Genomic DNA, 16,641 nt, shown 5'->3' with positions numbered 1-16,641 from the left:
TACCTCCATCTCCATCTCTCCCACCCATGCTGTGATGGAAAATGCAAGAATGGCCCTCTGGGCCCGACCACTTCCAGGCTGTGTGATGGCTGTGAGCAGGTCATGCAGCCATTCTGCTCCTCATCGGCACTAGTGTTGATCTGAAGTTAGGATGAGATAACTGAGAACAGTTACCCAGGACCTAGTAGGTGCCCTGTCAGTGCATCCAGCTCCATCCTGCCCCGTGTGTTGTCACAAAGACCTCGGGTGCATTTCCTGGAAGTGCCTGGATTAGAGCCTTTAAGTCTTTTACCATCAAAGGTACTTGCAATTGGAGGAATTGGGGTCAAGGACTCTTCTACAGCCCCTCAGAAGGCCAGAGGCTGAGCCCAGCTTGCTGTCTCCTTACCTTCCCAATGCTGCTGCTTACAGAGAGCCAGGAAATGCTCATCCGTCAACCAACAAAGCTGGGGAAAGCAGCAGGAAGAAAGATGGAGGGGGGATCTGCACAGTTAGAGGCTCTGGTTTCAGGCGATGCTGGATGTATCGGTGGTGAACAGAGCACTCTTTGGAGTTAGAAGACCTGCACACTGCTGCCAGCTTAGCCTCTTGTTGTCTGTGTGATTCTGGGCTTGAGCTCTGTGCTCCTCAGTTTTCACATCTGTACATTGGGTATGACTGTCCTTCCCTATCTCCCAGGGTTGGTTAGAGGATCAGGAGGTTATGGATGGGACCATTTGCACAGCAAAGCAAAGGACTTTTTGTTTTTTGTCTTTTTAGGGCTGTACCCTCGGCATATGGAGGTTCCCAGGCTAGAGGTCGAATCAGAGCTGCAGCTGTGGGCCTATACCACAGCCACAGCAACGCTGGATCCGAGCTGCATCTGTGATCTATACCATGGCTCATGGGAACGCTGGATCCTTAAGCCACTGAGCAAGGCCAGGGATTGAACCTGTGTCCTTATGAATACTAGTCAGGTTCCTCATCACTGAGCCACGACAGGAACTTCAGCCACTGAGTGTGTGATTAGTTGTTACAGTGTTCAAAGAAAACTAAAATCCTACTCAAAGCAATAAATAAAACAGTTTTTGAAAGATGCTCACAGTCTAGTTAGAGTGGACTCCAAGCCTGTGCATCGAGGAAACGGACACCAACTTTCAGTGTTGTGCTGGGTGGTGCAGACTAAACGTGGTGGAACCCAGCTCACTTCTCAGAGGCTCTCGGGGCGCCCAGTACAGTGGGCTCTGTGCCATGTGCAGGGGCCACAAAATGAAAAAGACATCGTCATTCCCTGAGGGGAGCTTTGGGGCAAGTTTTGCAGTCTCCTGTCCTTTAAAACTGGCCTTGAGGAGGAATGCACCGTGCGTCCTGTCCCCATGGCCTGCTGGGCAGGGAATTTCTAGGTGCTTTGCCATCTTGGCCCTGATGGACCTTCTCTTGCTTGGGGCCAGTCATCCTGCCTTGAATACCTCTAGGGCAGGAGAACCCACTGCCTCTTGAGGAGCTCAGCTCTGCTCCAGGCTTTCTTCCTAAAGCGCTCAGCATAGGCCCGGTGTGTTTCCGCATCACTCAAGGCCTGGGGGACCCGGCTTCCTGCCTGGGGAGGTGTGTGTCCCACCTTCCCTCACAAGACCACACATGCCCTCATGTGTCTGTTGTAGCGTTAATATGTTGCCTACCATCTTGGCAGGACCGAATACATAGCAGGGACTCACTGTAGACCTTTTGGACAGAAGCACCTAGGCGGTCCTGTCGTGTTCCAGGTGGTGCCAGGTAGGCTTTAGGAAGCATGCAGGGAACAAGAAAGGATGGAGACTTGGTCTTTGAACTGAGTTATAAAGAGAAAACATACCATTGTTCTCTTCTGCTGTTGCTTTTGTTCATGCCCGGTTTTTCTAGGAAATGAAGGGAAATGTTTCCTCCTTTAGTCTTTTCTCCCCTGTCATGTATTGCCTGAAAGCTGTTCATCTTCAATTTTTTTTTTAATGTTTTTTTTTTCTTTTTCTTTTTTTTTAGGGCCACACCTGCGGCATATGGAAGTTCCCAGGCTAGGGGTTGAATCGGAGCTGCCGCTGCCAGGCTATGCCACAGCCACAGCAGTGCTGGATCCGAGCCTCCACAGTTCATGGCAATGCCAGATCCTTAACCCACTGAGCGAGGCCAGGGATCGAATCTTCCTCCTCATGGATTCTAGTCAGGTTCGTTTCTGCTGGGCCACAACCAGAACTCTCATCATCTTTGATTTAAAGAAGCCACCAAGCTGCTAATAGATGCTTCTCAAGTCCTGCCTGTCGCCACACCCAGGGCCACACTGAAAGCCCCTCCAGATCCAGCTACCTTCTCCCTGCTTCCTTCTGCTCCTTCCCCTCCCCACCCGCAGTGTCCTGTGTCCTAGGATCCATCTTCAAGGCCTCCTTTCCCGGGCTGTGTCTATGTGTGTTTCAGCAGGGGTGGCAGTGTGCACAGCCAGGTGACACGTGTGCACACTGTAACTCTTGGAAACCGGCCCTCCTCAAGGGAGTATCCTATCCACACCATCTCAGCCTCTGCAGGAGACTTGGAGCAGTGTGTTTGGGCTGGAAATGCACGAAATGCAGTGTTTTCATGTGAGGAGATGGCAGGGTTCCCTAGAGCAAAGCCGCCACGGGGGGTGCAGGGGGGCACTGTCCTTGCCCCCGTGAGGGACCGTGGGTCAGCAGGGAAGTGTGGCGGCCCTAGGGGGCACAGGAATCAGGCAGCTGAGGCTTTGATTCCAGATTTCTTGGTTGCTTATTCCTTCTAAGTGTCAGTTCACTCCCCTGTAAAGGTGGGAGCTGGACTCAGACACCGGATGATACTGGGATGGACAGAGTTGGGGCGGTTGTAAAACTGTCCTTGCTTTGGATCTGGCCCCTGTGGTAATGTCAGCTCCAGCAGTGCAGAAACCCCCTCAGGGCTGAGCAGACATCAAACCAGAAATAGGTGTCTGTCTAGGACGGACTTGACTTCTCTGCGGGAAATGCCTGGCTCCTGGGGGTTATTATTTTGCAAGGTTTTGTGCTATTTTACTGTCTTGGCTGCCCTGCTGCACTGTGGACCAGATCCAGAAGGGATGCGGGCCTGCAGAGGCCCCTTTCTAACACCTTCCAGGTGGCATCTCAGGTCTGGTTTGTTTGTCAAGGGGGGCAGGTAAATCTGCCCCGGCGCTAACACACCCTCCCAGCCTCCTCATCTCCATCTCTACCGGGTTATCCATCACCTCACCCTCTTCCTTGCAGCCTCCCACACCCACCTCCAGTCCTCCCCTGCCCCCCATTCCCTGCCCTTTTTCTTAGCAACCTTAGCATTGGTAAACCGTCTCCCACTTTGGTCTCAAAGTGGCTTCACTGGGGCTTTTTTTCTAGAAGCTTCCTCTTCCTGCAACCTGGCCTTTCCATAAAAGCGCCCTTTCAGAACTGCCCACCTCCAAGCTTGAAAACTTTGAAATTCCCTTTTCCAACCACAGCCTCCAGGCTCTCTGTGGTGTCCTCCGGAGAGTAAGTGACGTGGGGGCCCCTGGCCAGCAGGGAGCAGGAAGTACACACGTTCCAGGGGGCGTGTGGGTTAGTGATAAACACCCAGTTGACTGGCTCAGGTAGGAAGCTGGGTGTGCACAGGAGAGGGGAAGAGCTTGTTGGTGGAGCAGCTCTGGCTGGGGATGGAGAGGCCGAGGCAGAGGGCTTTGAGGCTCCTTGCTGCCTTGTGGGGAAGGGAGGGGGGGGGAGTTGGGGAGTCCAATTGCTCTGGCAGCTATTTCTAGTCTAAGGATGAGCCTGCATCTGGCCTAGTACTTCTGAGTGGCTTCCTGGGGAAACAAAAGAAAAGAAAGCCTAACATGGGGAATTGTAGCATCTCTTATGGGAAGAAGCAAGGCAGGGGTGTAATGATACTTGGGGATTGGGTTGGGCATAGGAGTGACACCAGGGATGGATAGAGTTTGGGTTAAATTCTAAAACTGACCTTGCTTTCTAGTTTGGCCTGTGTGGAAATGACAGCAACTCTGATGCTCTTAAATGCCCCCTCTGTGAAAAGCAGCAAGTGAAGCAGAAATAAGTGCCAGGTCAGGGGATGGGTTAAGACAGAGACACTTCACTTATCCAGAGATCACCTGCTCTCACTTCTGTCCAGAACATGGAGCTCAGGGCGAGGGACAGGTGTCTCTGATCAGTGAAAATGGCTGAAACCACGTCTCCTTATCCTCGGAATGTCACTCCACCTGACCCTTGCTCAGAGCCCCTTAGCGGCCCAGCCCAAGGGGAGTCCTAAATGCATGTTAGAAGTGAGAAGGGACTTCCTTCTGTGGCTCAGTGAATTAAGAATTCTACTGCCCTTTATGGAACCACAAAAGACCCAGAATTGCCAAAGCAATTCAGGAGGCATCACTCTCCTAGACTTCAGGCACTATTACAAAGCCACAGTCATCAAGACAGTGTGGTACTGGTACCAAAACAGACAGACAGACAATGGAACAGAAGAGAGAATCCAGAAATAAACCCTGACACCTATGGTCAATTAATCTTTGACAAAGGAGGCAAGAACATAAAATGGGGAAAAGACCGTCTTTTCAGCAAGTATTGCTGGGAAACCTGGACAGCTGGATGCAAATCATTGAAACTAGAACATACCCTCACACCATGCACAAAAATTAACTCAAAATGGCTGAGAGACTTAAATAGAAGACAAGCCACCATCAAACTCCTGGAAGAGAACATAGGCAAACATTCTCTGACATCATCCCCACAAATGTTTTCTCAGGTCAGTCTCCCAAAGCAACAGAAATAAAAGCAAAAATAAACCAATGGGACCTAATCAAACTGACAAGCTTTTGCACAGCAAAGGAAACCCAAAAGAAAACAAAAAGACAACTTACAGAATGGGAGAAAATAGTTTCAAATGATGCAACCGACAAGGGCTTCATCTCTACGATATACAAGCAATGTATACAACTCAACAGCAAAAAAGCCAACCACCCAATGTAAAAATGGGCAAAAGACCTGAATAGACATTTTTCCAAGGAAGATATACAGATGGCCAACAAGCACATGAAAAAATGCTCAACATCACTCTTTATTAGAGAAACGCAAATCAAAACTACCATGAGATACCACTTCATACCAGTCAGAATGACCATCATTAATAAGTCCACAAATAACAAATGCTGGAGATGGTGTGTAGAAAAGGGAATCCTCCAATACTGTTGGTGGGAATGTAAATTGGTACAACCACGATGGAGAACAGTATGGAGGTACCTTAGAAAACTATATGTAGAATTACCATATGACCCAGCAATCTCACTCTTGGGCATATATCTGGACAAAACTTTCCTTAAAAAAGACACATGTACCCACATATTCATTGCAGCACTATTCACAATAGCCAAGACATGGAAACAACCCAAGTGTCCATTGATAGATGATTGGGTTAAAAAGATATGGTATATGTACACAATGGAATACTACTCAGCCATAAAAAAGAACAAAATAATGCCATTTGCAGCAACCTGGATGGAACTAGAGACTCTCATACTGAGTGAAGTAACTCAGAAAGAGAAAGACAAATACCATATATCACTTATATCTTGAATCTAATATAAGGCACAAATGAGCCTTTCCACAGAAAAGAAAATCATGGACTTGGAGAATAGACTTGTGGTTGCCAAGGGGGAAGGGGAGGGAGTGAGATGGATTGGGAGCTTGGGGTTAATAGATGCAGACTATTGCCTTTGGAATGGATTAGCAATGAGATCCTGCTGTGTAGCACTGGGAACTATGTCTATTCACTTAAGATGGAGCATGATAATGTGAGAAAAAAGAATGTATACATGTATGTGTAACTGGGTCACCATGCTGTACAACAGAAAAAAAAATATATGTATAAAGAATTCAACTGCCCTAAAAGGATACAAATGAATTTATTTGCAGAACAGAAACAGACTCACAGACTTTGAAAAACTTAGGGTTGCCAAAGGGGTCAGGACAGGTGGAGGGGAGGTGGGGGAGGGAGGGGTGGACTGGAGGGGGTTGGAATGAAAATGTTCTACAATTACATTTTTGACGATGGTTGTACAGCTATAAATATAATAAAATTAATTGAATTTAAAAAAAAGACTCTTGACTGCAGCAGCTCAGGTTGCTGTGGAGGCATGGGTTCAATCTTCAGTCCGTCATGGTGGGATAAGGCATCTGGCATTGCTGCTGCTTGGATTCAGTCCCTGGCCTGGAAACTTTGATATGCTGCTGGTCCTGCCATTAAAAACAAACAAACAAAAAAACTTTAGAAGTGGGGAAGCTTCTTTAGGCAGGCATCCCTAAACAGGTAGCATGACCTCTGGGAGCCTTATTGTGGGAAGCGGCAGAGAGAAGAAGAGAGAAAACCGGAGCAGCAGGGACAAATCTATCCAACTCGGGAGAGCATCTCTTAGAGCTGCCAGAGGGTGGTGGAGACCAGGTTACCTTATGCTCAGCATCTCAGCCACTGCAAATGCTCCATGGAACAACACTTGGGGAGAGGTGTATACAAAGAAATGTTAGGTTTATATTCTTTGCCACATAAGGAAGAGAAGCACAGAAACATTGAAAGAAAGAAACGGCTTTGTGCAGTAGGGCTATAGTGAAACACATTTTGTTGCTTGAAGCAGCAATGTTGTCTACAAAATCCTTGTGTGTGAAATACCTCATCGGTATTGCTAGATAAATGGTGAATGGTTATTCCTCTTGGCACGATGGAGTGATAGGATCAAAAGAGACTGTAAGAGTCTGTAAAATCTTATTCAAAAATGTTTAATTTAAAGATGTTTATAGGTTCACACGAGGTTGCAAGTTTGATCCCTGGCCTTGCTCAGTGCGTTAAGGATCTGGCGTTGTTGTGAGCTGTGGTGTAGGTTGCAGACACGGCTAGGATCCTGTGTTGCTGTGGCTGTGGTGTAGGCCGGTGGCTACAGCTCTGATTCGACCCCTAGCCTGGGAACCTCCATATGTCTCTGGTGCGACCCTTAAAAAAAAAAAGCAAAAAAAAAATGTTTATAGGTTCAGAGATGTGAAGTGGTTTGTCCAAGGTTCCACAGCCAAATAGTGGCAGAACTAGGCCTTGACCTCGGTTCACTAGAGTGGAAAATGGGTTCATGGTGCTGGAGAACAGGCCTGTATTCAGACATTGTACTTCTGTCAGGAGCAGCCAGTCCAGGACTGAGACCCCCTCCAGCCTCTCAAGGCCTTGATGGGAAGCTGGGGGCCTGAAACATCTGCCCAAGGACAAACTGAAGAGACACTGCACTGAATGGGATGGGGGTCTGGGTGATTGGGTGGGGGTGCTGGTAAGCCAGGAGAGCTGGACACAAGTACAGGGGGCAGCCTGGGCAGGGCATTGGGAGTGGTGTAAATATGCCTAAAATGTAAGTGAGCCACAGGCATCCCCGGGCTGGACGTTTTGACTCCTAGTCTAGAACAGTCCGCCTCCAGGCATGTCAGGAACTGGTTTAAAAGGCAGCTTACAGCTCTGAAATGGGAAACAAAGAAGAAAATGCCAAGCGCCTTGTCATCTTGTGAGACACAGCTCCTGGAGTCTGATTTTTGCTTTCTATTTCTTGCAAGAGGGGCTGAGAGGGCTCAGAACCCGGCCTGTCCAGTGCAAACCCACAGAAGCATCTTACTGCACATCTATCCACTGACTTCCTATTTTTACTCCTAATAAACCGTGGGCTCGGGGTTACCAGGGTCTCCTTGTTGCTATAGTGAGAGGTGATAGCGCCAGCCTTGCCAAAGCGCTGGACCCTTGGCTTGGAGGCAGAACAGAATCTGGGTTGCTTTATTTTTGGGTTTGACTGAGCAGGTTTAATGCACCATTTTCCAGCTCTCCCAGGGTTGGCAGTTTGTGCTCAAAATACATCAAACCTCAATAATGAAAAATAACTGATGATTTGGGCAAGTGGGCATCTGAGAGGATAGAGGAGGTCAGTTTTAAGTTACACAAATGATAAAGCTTCATGAAGAACATCTAGAGAATGTCAAAGAAATGAAAAGACATGTGGTTATAATATCATAACCCAGCCCTCATGGTCCCAAGCTGTCGTCCTATTATCAGTTTTCTTAAATGTGCATTTGGCAGTGTTGAAGCTATAGTGTGTGTGTAATGGGTAGTCTGCTTCTTCAGTTAATATGTCATAAGCATCTTTCTGTGCTGCTACATTATCTCACTAAGCATTATTTTTATTGGCTGGGTAATGTCATATCATTTCATAAAACACTCTCCTCCTTTTCTTCTTCAGTGTACTTCCATTTGGTCTCCATCGTGCCATCTCTATCAAAATTCTCCTTTGATTTGGGTAACTGGCCTGCCTTATCCCTGTCCCCATACACACACACACATACACACACACACGGATTTCCTCCACTCTACAGCCTTGCTAATCAAAGGATGGTCCCAAACTGGTGCCATGGACATCCCTTGGGAGCGTGTTAGAAATGCAGAATCTTAACACCCCCAGCTGGGACCTCCCAGATCTGAATCTGCACCTGTATTTTGACAAGATCCCCAGGTGATTACTAAAGCACATCGAAGCCTAAGGAGCACTGATCTGAAACACACACGTGCCCTGTGCTCCCGGAGAGAGTCTGGAGCAGGTGTACCATGTACAGAGTGCAGACCAAATGGGAGGAGGCTGGGAGTGAGTAGGGAAGGACCGGTGGGACAACATAGGTGGTGGGCAGCTGTGGACCAGGAAGCTTAGAGAGATTATGGGGAGAGGGGGCCGCCTGGGAAGGAAGTTCTAAAAGCCAAACCCGTGGAAGATGCAAGATTGAAACCTGAGGGCTCAGTTGGCTAGTGGGGGCGGGAGCGTGGGCGGAGGCAGCACAGCAACCAGCCCCAGCTCACTCCCACTTTGTAGGTGAAGAAGCTGAGGCACAGAGAAAAGAAGCCGCTTGCCCAAGGTCACAAGCAAATAGGTGGTGGAGCGGGGAGACCAATCTGATTCCAGAGCCCACACTCTTTTAACAACTCTGTAATGCAGTGGAGGGTAAACAACAAGAGGAAGAAAAGAATGAAAGGATATCAGGCTCCTGCAATGAGCTGGGTACTTTTCACTTCCTTACATGAAATAATCACAACAGCCTTTGGATGTGGGTATTCCTCCCCCATGTGACAGATGAGGAGGTTGATTTGCCCCAGTGATAAACAATTCCTGAGATCACGTGGTTGCTAATAGCTGCAGTCAGAATTTAAGCCGGGACATTTCAGCTTCCAAGGTGATGCTCTTTCCACTTTGTACACGTCATGCACGAGATGTGGAGCCTGGTCTCTGCTCTCAAAATGGCTTCTTTCCTTCCCCTCTGCCTCCTGATTTTAAAACCCCACCTCTGCCCCGGGGCGCCCACTCCCTTTGCCCATTCACAGTGGGGACAAACACAGCTCCTTTTAGATGTTTCCCTCAACCCTTAAAATTGTGAAATACTATGACTGGAAGATACATGGTTGAGTGTTTAATCCAACTGCCTCATTTTCTAGTTCAGCAAACCAGAGCCCAGAGAGCTCAAGTGACTTGTCTGAGGTCACACAGCCAGCGAGTTACAGATCTGAAACCCTGACTCTAGATTCAGTGCTCCTTTCATGGCTCTGGGCTGTATTTGGACCTGGTACCCTGGGTGTCCAGGGCTCTGTGCACCACCAGGGCAGCCAGCACCAGGCTGTGGAGTTGCTAGTTCAGCCTTCAGCGTAGGCTGGGGGATGCAGTGGATGAACCTCCATTAAAAACAAAAACAAAAACAAAAAACAAAAAAAACCCTAACTAGTGAAATACATATCTGCATGTTAAAAATTCCATCAGTGTAGAAACATGTCTGCAGACACTTGAAAGCACCCCTCCCGGCCCTCCCCAGCCCACTCCCTAGGGGTAACCACTTAGTGCTGCCTCCAATGACTTCTTAAATTTTCCTGCCAGCCATTGGGTTTTGTAGGATCCCTGCCACAGCAAGGCTATTTTTAACAAGCATCCCAGGCTTCAGGGGGTTGAGGAGAGGGGAAGAAAAAACATGACATTTGTATATTTTTAATCCATTCGAGCAAGCAGTGGCTTTCCTGTCCCTGCTGCCAAGGGTTTCGGGCCATTGATTAGACTTTCTGGGTGCAGCATAATCCTTTTCCCCTAACGAGGCTGGAAGGCCAGAGAGAGGTTCAGGTGATGTCTCTGGGGCTGATGGCTGTCCAAGCTGACTGCCTCCTGAGCCTGCCGACCCCCAGCCCTTTCTTTCCCGGCAGCCTCGGCGATCCTGGCTGGCTCTCCCGGCGCAGAGGAGGCCTGGGAACCTGACTCTTTGTGCCAGGCTCATATTTAGAAATGTCTCCAGCCAGAGGGTTGGCGTCTATCCCGCTTTGGGCTCTGGGCAGGGGGTGCAGTCACATGTGCCGCCTTCGAGTGGGCAGATTCTGAGTGGGCGACGGCCCGCTTTGAATATAAACACGCTCCTTTTATGCTGAGGAGCTGGCATCAGGGCTGTAGTCCTGGGCACAGGGTGAGGGCAAGTGCTGGTAGCCGGCTGGGCTACAAGGAGGTGGGAGAAAGATGTCACAAGGCTTGGACTGGGCACAATGGTGGTGGAGGAGGGGGTCTCAGCTCCCTGTCCCCCTCCACAGACCCTGTTTTCTGCACTCCTTCCCCAGAGGCCCAGAGCACTGGCCCTGCCAGCGTAGGGCAGGCACCACAGTGGGGTGGCGGCGGGTGGCAGGAGGGAGGCTAGGCTGTGCCCCCATCTGGACCATCCTTTCTGCCTTGTAAGTTCCCCAGGCTGTGGAGGGGTGATCCTGGGAGACGGTGTGAATTGGGACCAGAGTGAGGCCTGGATGCGGGGCCACCTGGGGTAGAGCCTTGCTCTGTTCTCCCTGTGTGTGAGAAGCCAGCCCCTCAGCATCTCCAGATGGCACCTGCAACACACGGTCCTAGGTGATGTCATCCCTGAAGGCTCTTTCAAGTGCTGATAGTGAACATTCTACAATTTCTGACCCACCCTGCTTCCTTAGCCATAGTAGTACACGACAACAATGGATGAAATAGCCCAACTGAGCCCAGCCTTAAACAGTACCCCCTAGGAGTTCCCGTTGTGGCTCAGTGGGTTGAGTACCTGCCTAGTGTCCTTGAGGATGCTGGTTCAATCCCTGGCCTCGCTCAGTGGGTTAGGGGTCTGGCATTGTCATGAGCTGTGCTGTAGGTTGCAGATGCGGCTTGGATCCCATGTGGCTGTGGCTGTGACCCCTACCCTGGGAACTTTCATATGCTGCAGGTGCAGCCCTAAAAAACAAACAAAATAGTAGCCCCCTGAGTAACAAACATCATGCCTTAACCCTGTAAAAACTCTCCTTCCTTTTAAAACAGTTCCTTTAGGGAGTTCCTATTGTGGCTCAGAGATTAAGAACCCGACATAGTGTCCATGAGGATGTGAGTTCAATCCCTGGCCTTGCTCAGTGGGTTAAGGATCTGGCGTTGCTCCAAGCTGTGGCATAGGTCGCAGACTCGGCTCAGATCTTGCATTGCTGTGGCTGTGGCTTTGGCCAGCAGCTACAGCTCGATTGGACCTGTAGCTGGGGGACTTTCATATGCCGTGGGTGCAGCCCTAAAAAAAGAAAAGAAAGAAAAAGAAAAAGAGGCAAAAAAAGAGAAGGTTCACTAGATATTATCTTTGTATCTCCTTGATAACTGAAAGAAAGAATGAATGATTGAATGAATGAACAGATAAGCAAGTGAGCAAATGAATGGGCGAACAAATGGAAAATGAGTCTCTGCTCCAAAGGAACTTAAAAATCAAAAGGAAAAAACCATGCGGGTAGCACGGCAGCACTGTGGGATTGAAAGGGACCCTAGGGACTGGATTTACCCTTTTTATGGGAAAGGAAATGTGGTCTCGGGGCGGGAGGTGCTGCTGTGCGATGCCTGCAGAGGACCACGGAGGTCAGAGGATGGTGAAATCACCCAGGGTGAGTAAGATTCGGAACCAAATGCACGGCTGCCCTACTTTTCCTCTGCTGCTGCCCTAAGTGTCCCTCGTCCTTGGGAAAAATTGCCTTTTCATATGGTTGGGAGTGGACGGTGCAATTTTTCTTTGAGGGTTAATTGTTTTGCTGACGGCACAGATAATTAGGAATGAGAATCCCGGAGTGAGGGCTACAGCACCATCTGCTGTGAATGTGTTTCAACCCCACCTTGCAGGAGGGCTCAAAAGGACTCTTCTACCTACCCTCCCACCCCCAGCAAAAAGCAACGTGCTTTAGCTCCTTGCTTCTGAAGCTACCCTGCCGGGTGATCCTGCAGCCCAAGGGATGGGCTGGTGACTGGCTTCTAAAGGGTGCAGATGCTCTCCAGGGCATCTGGTGCACATAGTAGGGCTCACTGTACATAGTAGGGCTCACTGTACATAGTAGGGAGGTAGAGAACCCCCTCACTCTTCCTAGGCTGCCTGGGACACAGAGCACTTACACCAGGGGTGACTGTCTGTTCTTCCCATAGCGTGATGTTTTGAGGGCTGGTCCACTGCTGATGGAGGTGGGTGTGTTTGTCTGCATTGTGGCTGCCATTGGCATGAGGGTAATTTTTCTACCGAAATCCATGGATTTGCCACTTTGCCTGGGTTTCCTTGCCTCTGGCCTTTGCTGCTTGTTGTGGAAGCAGCTCGACCGACCTTCTATGGCCAGGTAGGAATTTCCTGGGTTGTGACTTAGAAGCTGAGCAGCGTTGGAATCAAGCAGAGAATCCCATGGTCCAGGAGCAGCTGAGATCTTTTCCTCCAATGGGTGGAACTTCATGGTTTTTTGGTTTTTTTTTTTTCATTTTTATGATTCAGGAATATATCCCTTATATAAAAGAGCACTGACATGGACGTATGCTTTTTGAAGGTAATGCTAATAATTGCTTTGTTCTTTCAACTGGGCTTCTAACCTCCACTGCTGCCTCAGAGGGCAGAGCTGTAGAGCCAGGTCCCCTGACACTCAAGGTTGGCACCCCGCCCCCCCCACCCCAAGTTGTGGCTATTTATCACAGCAACTTCCTCTTTGCTTCGGCTGCTCCAGTCGCTAGGAGCCTCCACATTCCTATCTTCCTTATCTATCACTCTGTTCTCTGTTTTCTTCGCCCAGACCCTCTTAGCCGAGAAAAAAACCACAGGAACGACCCTTCTCCCCTTCTTCTTTTCTTCCCCTCCCCCAACCGACTCCTACAGACCCACCACCACCACCTCCCTGACATGGTAGGAAATTAACCCTGGACCAGGGAGCTTGCTGGAAAAAATGATAATTGGGAGTCAGGGATTCCTATCCTGACTCTTTCACTTCCTTGTCGTCTGATCTGATCTTTAATGAGATTCTCAATCCTTCTGGGCTTCTGTTTCCTTGTCTTTAAAATAACCTTAGGAGTTCCCTGGTGGCCTAGTGGTTAAGGATTTGGCGTTAATGTGGCACAAGTTTAATTCGTGGCCTGGGAACTTGTGCATACCAGGCGCATGGCCAAAAAAAAAAAAAAAAAAAAAAAAAAAACTTAAAAAAATTATCCTTGGAGTTCCCGTCGTGGTGCAGCAGAAACGAATCCGACTAGGAAACATGAGGTTGTGGGTTCGATCCCTGGCCTTGCTCAGTGGGTTAAGAATCCAGTGTTGTCATGAGCTGTGGTGTAGATCGCAGATATGGCTTGGATCTGGTGCTGCTGTGGCTGTGGCATAGGCCGGCAGCTGTAGCTCCGATTCGACCCCTAACCTGGGAACCTCCATATGCCACAGGTGCGGCCCTAAATAGGACAAAAGACAAAAAAAAAAAAAAAAAAAAAAAAAAAAAAAAATTATCCCTTTACATCGTTACTGTGAAACCAAATGTGTCCAATGGATGTGAAAGCAGCATGAATCATGGTATGTGTGGAAGCCATTGTTATCAGTTTGCTTACAAAACCCCTGGGATTCTGCTTCCCTGCCTTCCTTTCCTATTCTCATCCCTGTCCATGGTGCTTCCCCTCCCCTGCAGCGTTGGATGCCCTGGGGGATGCTCTCCACTGACCACAGCCCCTTCTCAGCAGTGGGCCCACTGAGCCCCAGAGGAGCCCCAGAGGTCGGGATGGAGCTCAGGGTCGCAGCTGTCTGGGTAGCGCCCACAGGAGCAGGAGGCCATGCCTGGGCAGAGATGCAGGGCTATGGCCAGTGGACCCTGTCTCCTGAGCCTGGCAGATTTGCACACAGGGGCATGGCTGCTCCTAGCTGGAGCCCCTTACTACCTTCCCTCTGCTACCCAGAGTGTGAGCCGCTGTGAAACAGCCGCTCAGTGGAGCAGGGTCTGTGTCCCTCACACAGCAGGTTTGCATCATTACCCTTGTCCCTCGTTCTGAGCCTATGAAAGGAAGCTCAGTACGAGGCCCAGGTGGGTGACCTTCCTTGAACCCCCAAACTACAGCACACCAAAAGCCTTGTCCCAGGGGCGCGGGCTATAAATTGAAGAGTGTTCCTGGTAGACATGGCCTTGTTCTCTGTGGATCTCATTGGTGGAGGAAGGACACCTAGGTCCTTCCTCTTTCCTGGTGCAATGAAGTTCTCTCGGTGGGTATGAGCTAAACTCTGAATTGTGGGAAGATGGTGGGTCTTTCAAGTGGATAAAATGAAATATGCAAATGTAAGAAGATAAGAATGAAGGAGTGTGTGTGTGTGTTTGTGTGCGTGTGCATGGTGCATGCATGCTGAGGCCTGGAGATAGGGTTGGTGGGTGGGACACTGGCAGTGAAGACCCTCGTTGAGGTAGAGCCTGTATTGTCACTTGGAGTTACAAGACCTAATAATAATGAGCAAGGAAAAAAAAAAAAAGGATGACTGGAAAGTTCTAGAACAGCTAAACCTTGGACATGTGTCTCGAGCCCTGGTAAGTCACAGGGGCCTCTTCTCTTCTTCCTGCAGGTCTCCTCTGAAGCAGCTGGAGCTCAGCGGGCCTCATCACCCCTGAGGAGCAGGCCAGCCAAGAGAGCAGAAAGGGATGGCGGGAAGCCCACCAGGGCCCGAGGAGTGACCCTCAGCTACAGCTCCTGGGACCTGGAGGCTCCTAGTCGGGGGACTGCACCATTGGGGAGACTCAAGAAGAATTGATATGTCAGTCCCTGGTGACATGTACACGGTGTAATGACAGGTAATGAACCTGATGTTCATCAATCCTTTCTGAAGGATATGGCAGGGAGGAGAATATATCAGCCTGCAGTAGACATTAAATGTCAACCCGAGAGAAGATAACTATGCAAACAAAGCAGAGTGAGGCCTGATAAGATGATAGATGCAGGCTTTATAGTTATTAGTTTCTGCCCCAAGCGCTTGTGGGAGCTAGGCACTGGAAAATTTAGCTTCGGGTAAGTTCACTTACTATACCTGATGGGAAGACCTGATGCCATTAAGGATGTAGCATGTCTTGTTTTAAGACCTCAGAGTAACAAATTACGAAGTCATTATTTCCCATCAGCATCCTTGGGAAGCAGAGCATGGATGCTGGTGGGAAACAGAGACACCAAGGGGTGCAGGAGCACTTTCATGCACCCTTGATACCCAAGGAATGGATCTGGAGACCCCATTGACTGAGAAGCCTTCTGGGTTGGGTCAGATTTGAATGACAGTTGAGATAAAAGGTTGATATTTCTTGTAAAAAAAGGAAATCGGGATGTTGTGGCTTCCTTCATCCCTCTAAGGATGCCGAGGCAAGTAGCAGATGACCAAGGCTAGCTGGGGGGAGTCATGAGTAGGGGTTTGGAGATCATGAGCAGGGGGCAGGAAGTAGTGCAGGTTTGGCAGACACCCTGGGTCTAGCAGCTGATCCAAGAAGGTCACCCAAGGCAGAAAGCTTTGAGAAGGTCCCCAGAGCCTAGAAGGCAGGGCCCTTAGGCTGGAAGGACCTGGGCCCAGTGGGACTGGGGACACGGCAAAGATGAGCTCTGATCCAGGGGTAGGCCTATTCCCATTGGCCTTCTGGTTTTTACTGTGTGTCATACTGGGTACCATTCTGGCAATTTCCACCATAGGGAAAACGGCAGACTAGGGCAGGAGCAAAAATAGCTTGAGGCCTTGGGAAACTGACCAGGGCAGGGGGAGAGGGCCAGTGACCTGGGGCAGGAGGCCCACGGGGTGTGGCAAATTCCATTCCAGTGCAGGCCAGTGTCAGGGTCCACGGGGCCAAGCCAAGGGGTGGGGAGGAGCAGAATATTAGGACTTCTGGGTGGCCTTGTTCTAAATCAGGCGGAAAGAATAAGATGAAGAAGGAATCCAGAAAGCTGAACCCAGCTCTAGGAAAAGAATCAGCTACAGGCACCAGGCGGGCCCAGGACTTGGCTTCCGTCTGAATGAACAAATGGAAGGGGAATAAAGCTCTGGGGACCCCTGAAAGGATAGTCTGGCTAATGCCTGGAGGGGCTTTGCTAGGGAGTGTCCCTGGGGCTAGCTATGTCCCTGGGTGCCCTAGACCCTAGTGTACTGGCCCTGGGCTGTTCTCAGACCCTGAGCTCTCAGTGAAGCAGGTGGTCTGTGCATTTTAGGCTTGATTGGGAACCTGGGCAGGGCTGACTCTGTGGGACCGCATGGTGGGAGGTGCTGTGGGGCAGAAAACTCCCAGCCCCATGGATGGGCGGGTGAGGACTTCATGTGTGCAGCCTTAGGAAGG

General features: G+C 49.6%; 1 protein-coding gene across 1 annotated transcript in view; it reads left to right on the top strand.

Annotated features, from left to right (window-relative positions):
- The window catches only part of ZBTB7C (zinc finger and BTB domain containing 7C), a 404,866-nt gene that overhangs the window by 60,990 nt on the left and 327,235 nt on the right, over positions 1-16,641 (top strand). The window contains exon 2 of the mRNA XM_021092801.1: positions 14,904-15,129. The gene's annotated coding sequence lies outside the window, so the exon portion shown is untranslated. The remainder of the gene's footprint in view (positions 1-14,903; positions 15,130-16,641) is intronic.

The sequence above is a fragment of the Sus scrofa genome, chromosome 1 (genome assembly GCF_000003025.6).
Source record: "Sus scrofa isolate TJ Tabasco breed Duroc chromosome 1, Sscrofa11.1, whole genome shotgun sequence".
Classification (NCBI taxonomy): Eukaryota; Metazoa; Chordata; class Mammalia; order Artiodactyla; family Suidae; genus Sus; species Sus scrofa.
The sequence above is the reverse complement of the archived record's forward strand: the minus strand, read 5'-3'. Positions and strand labels throughout refer to the sequence as shown.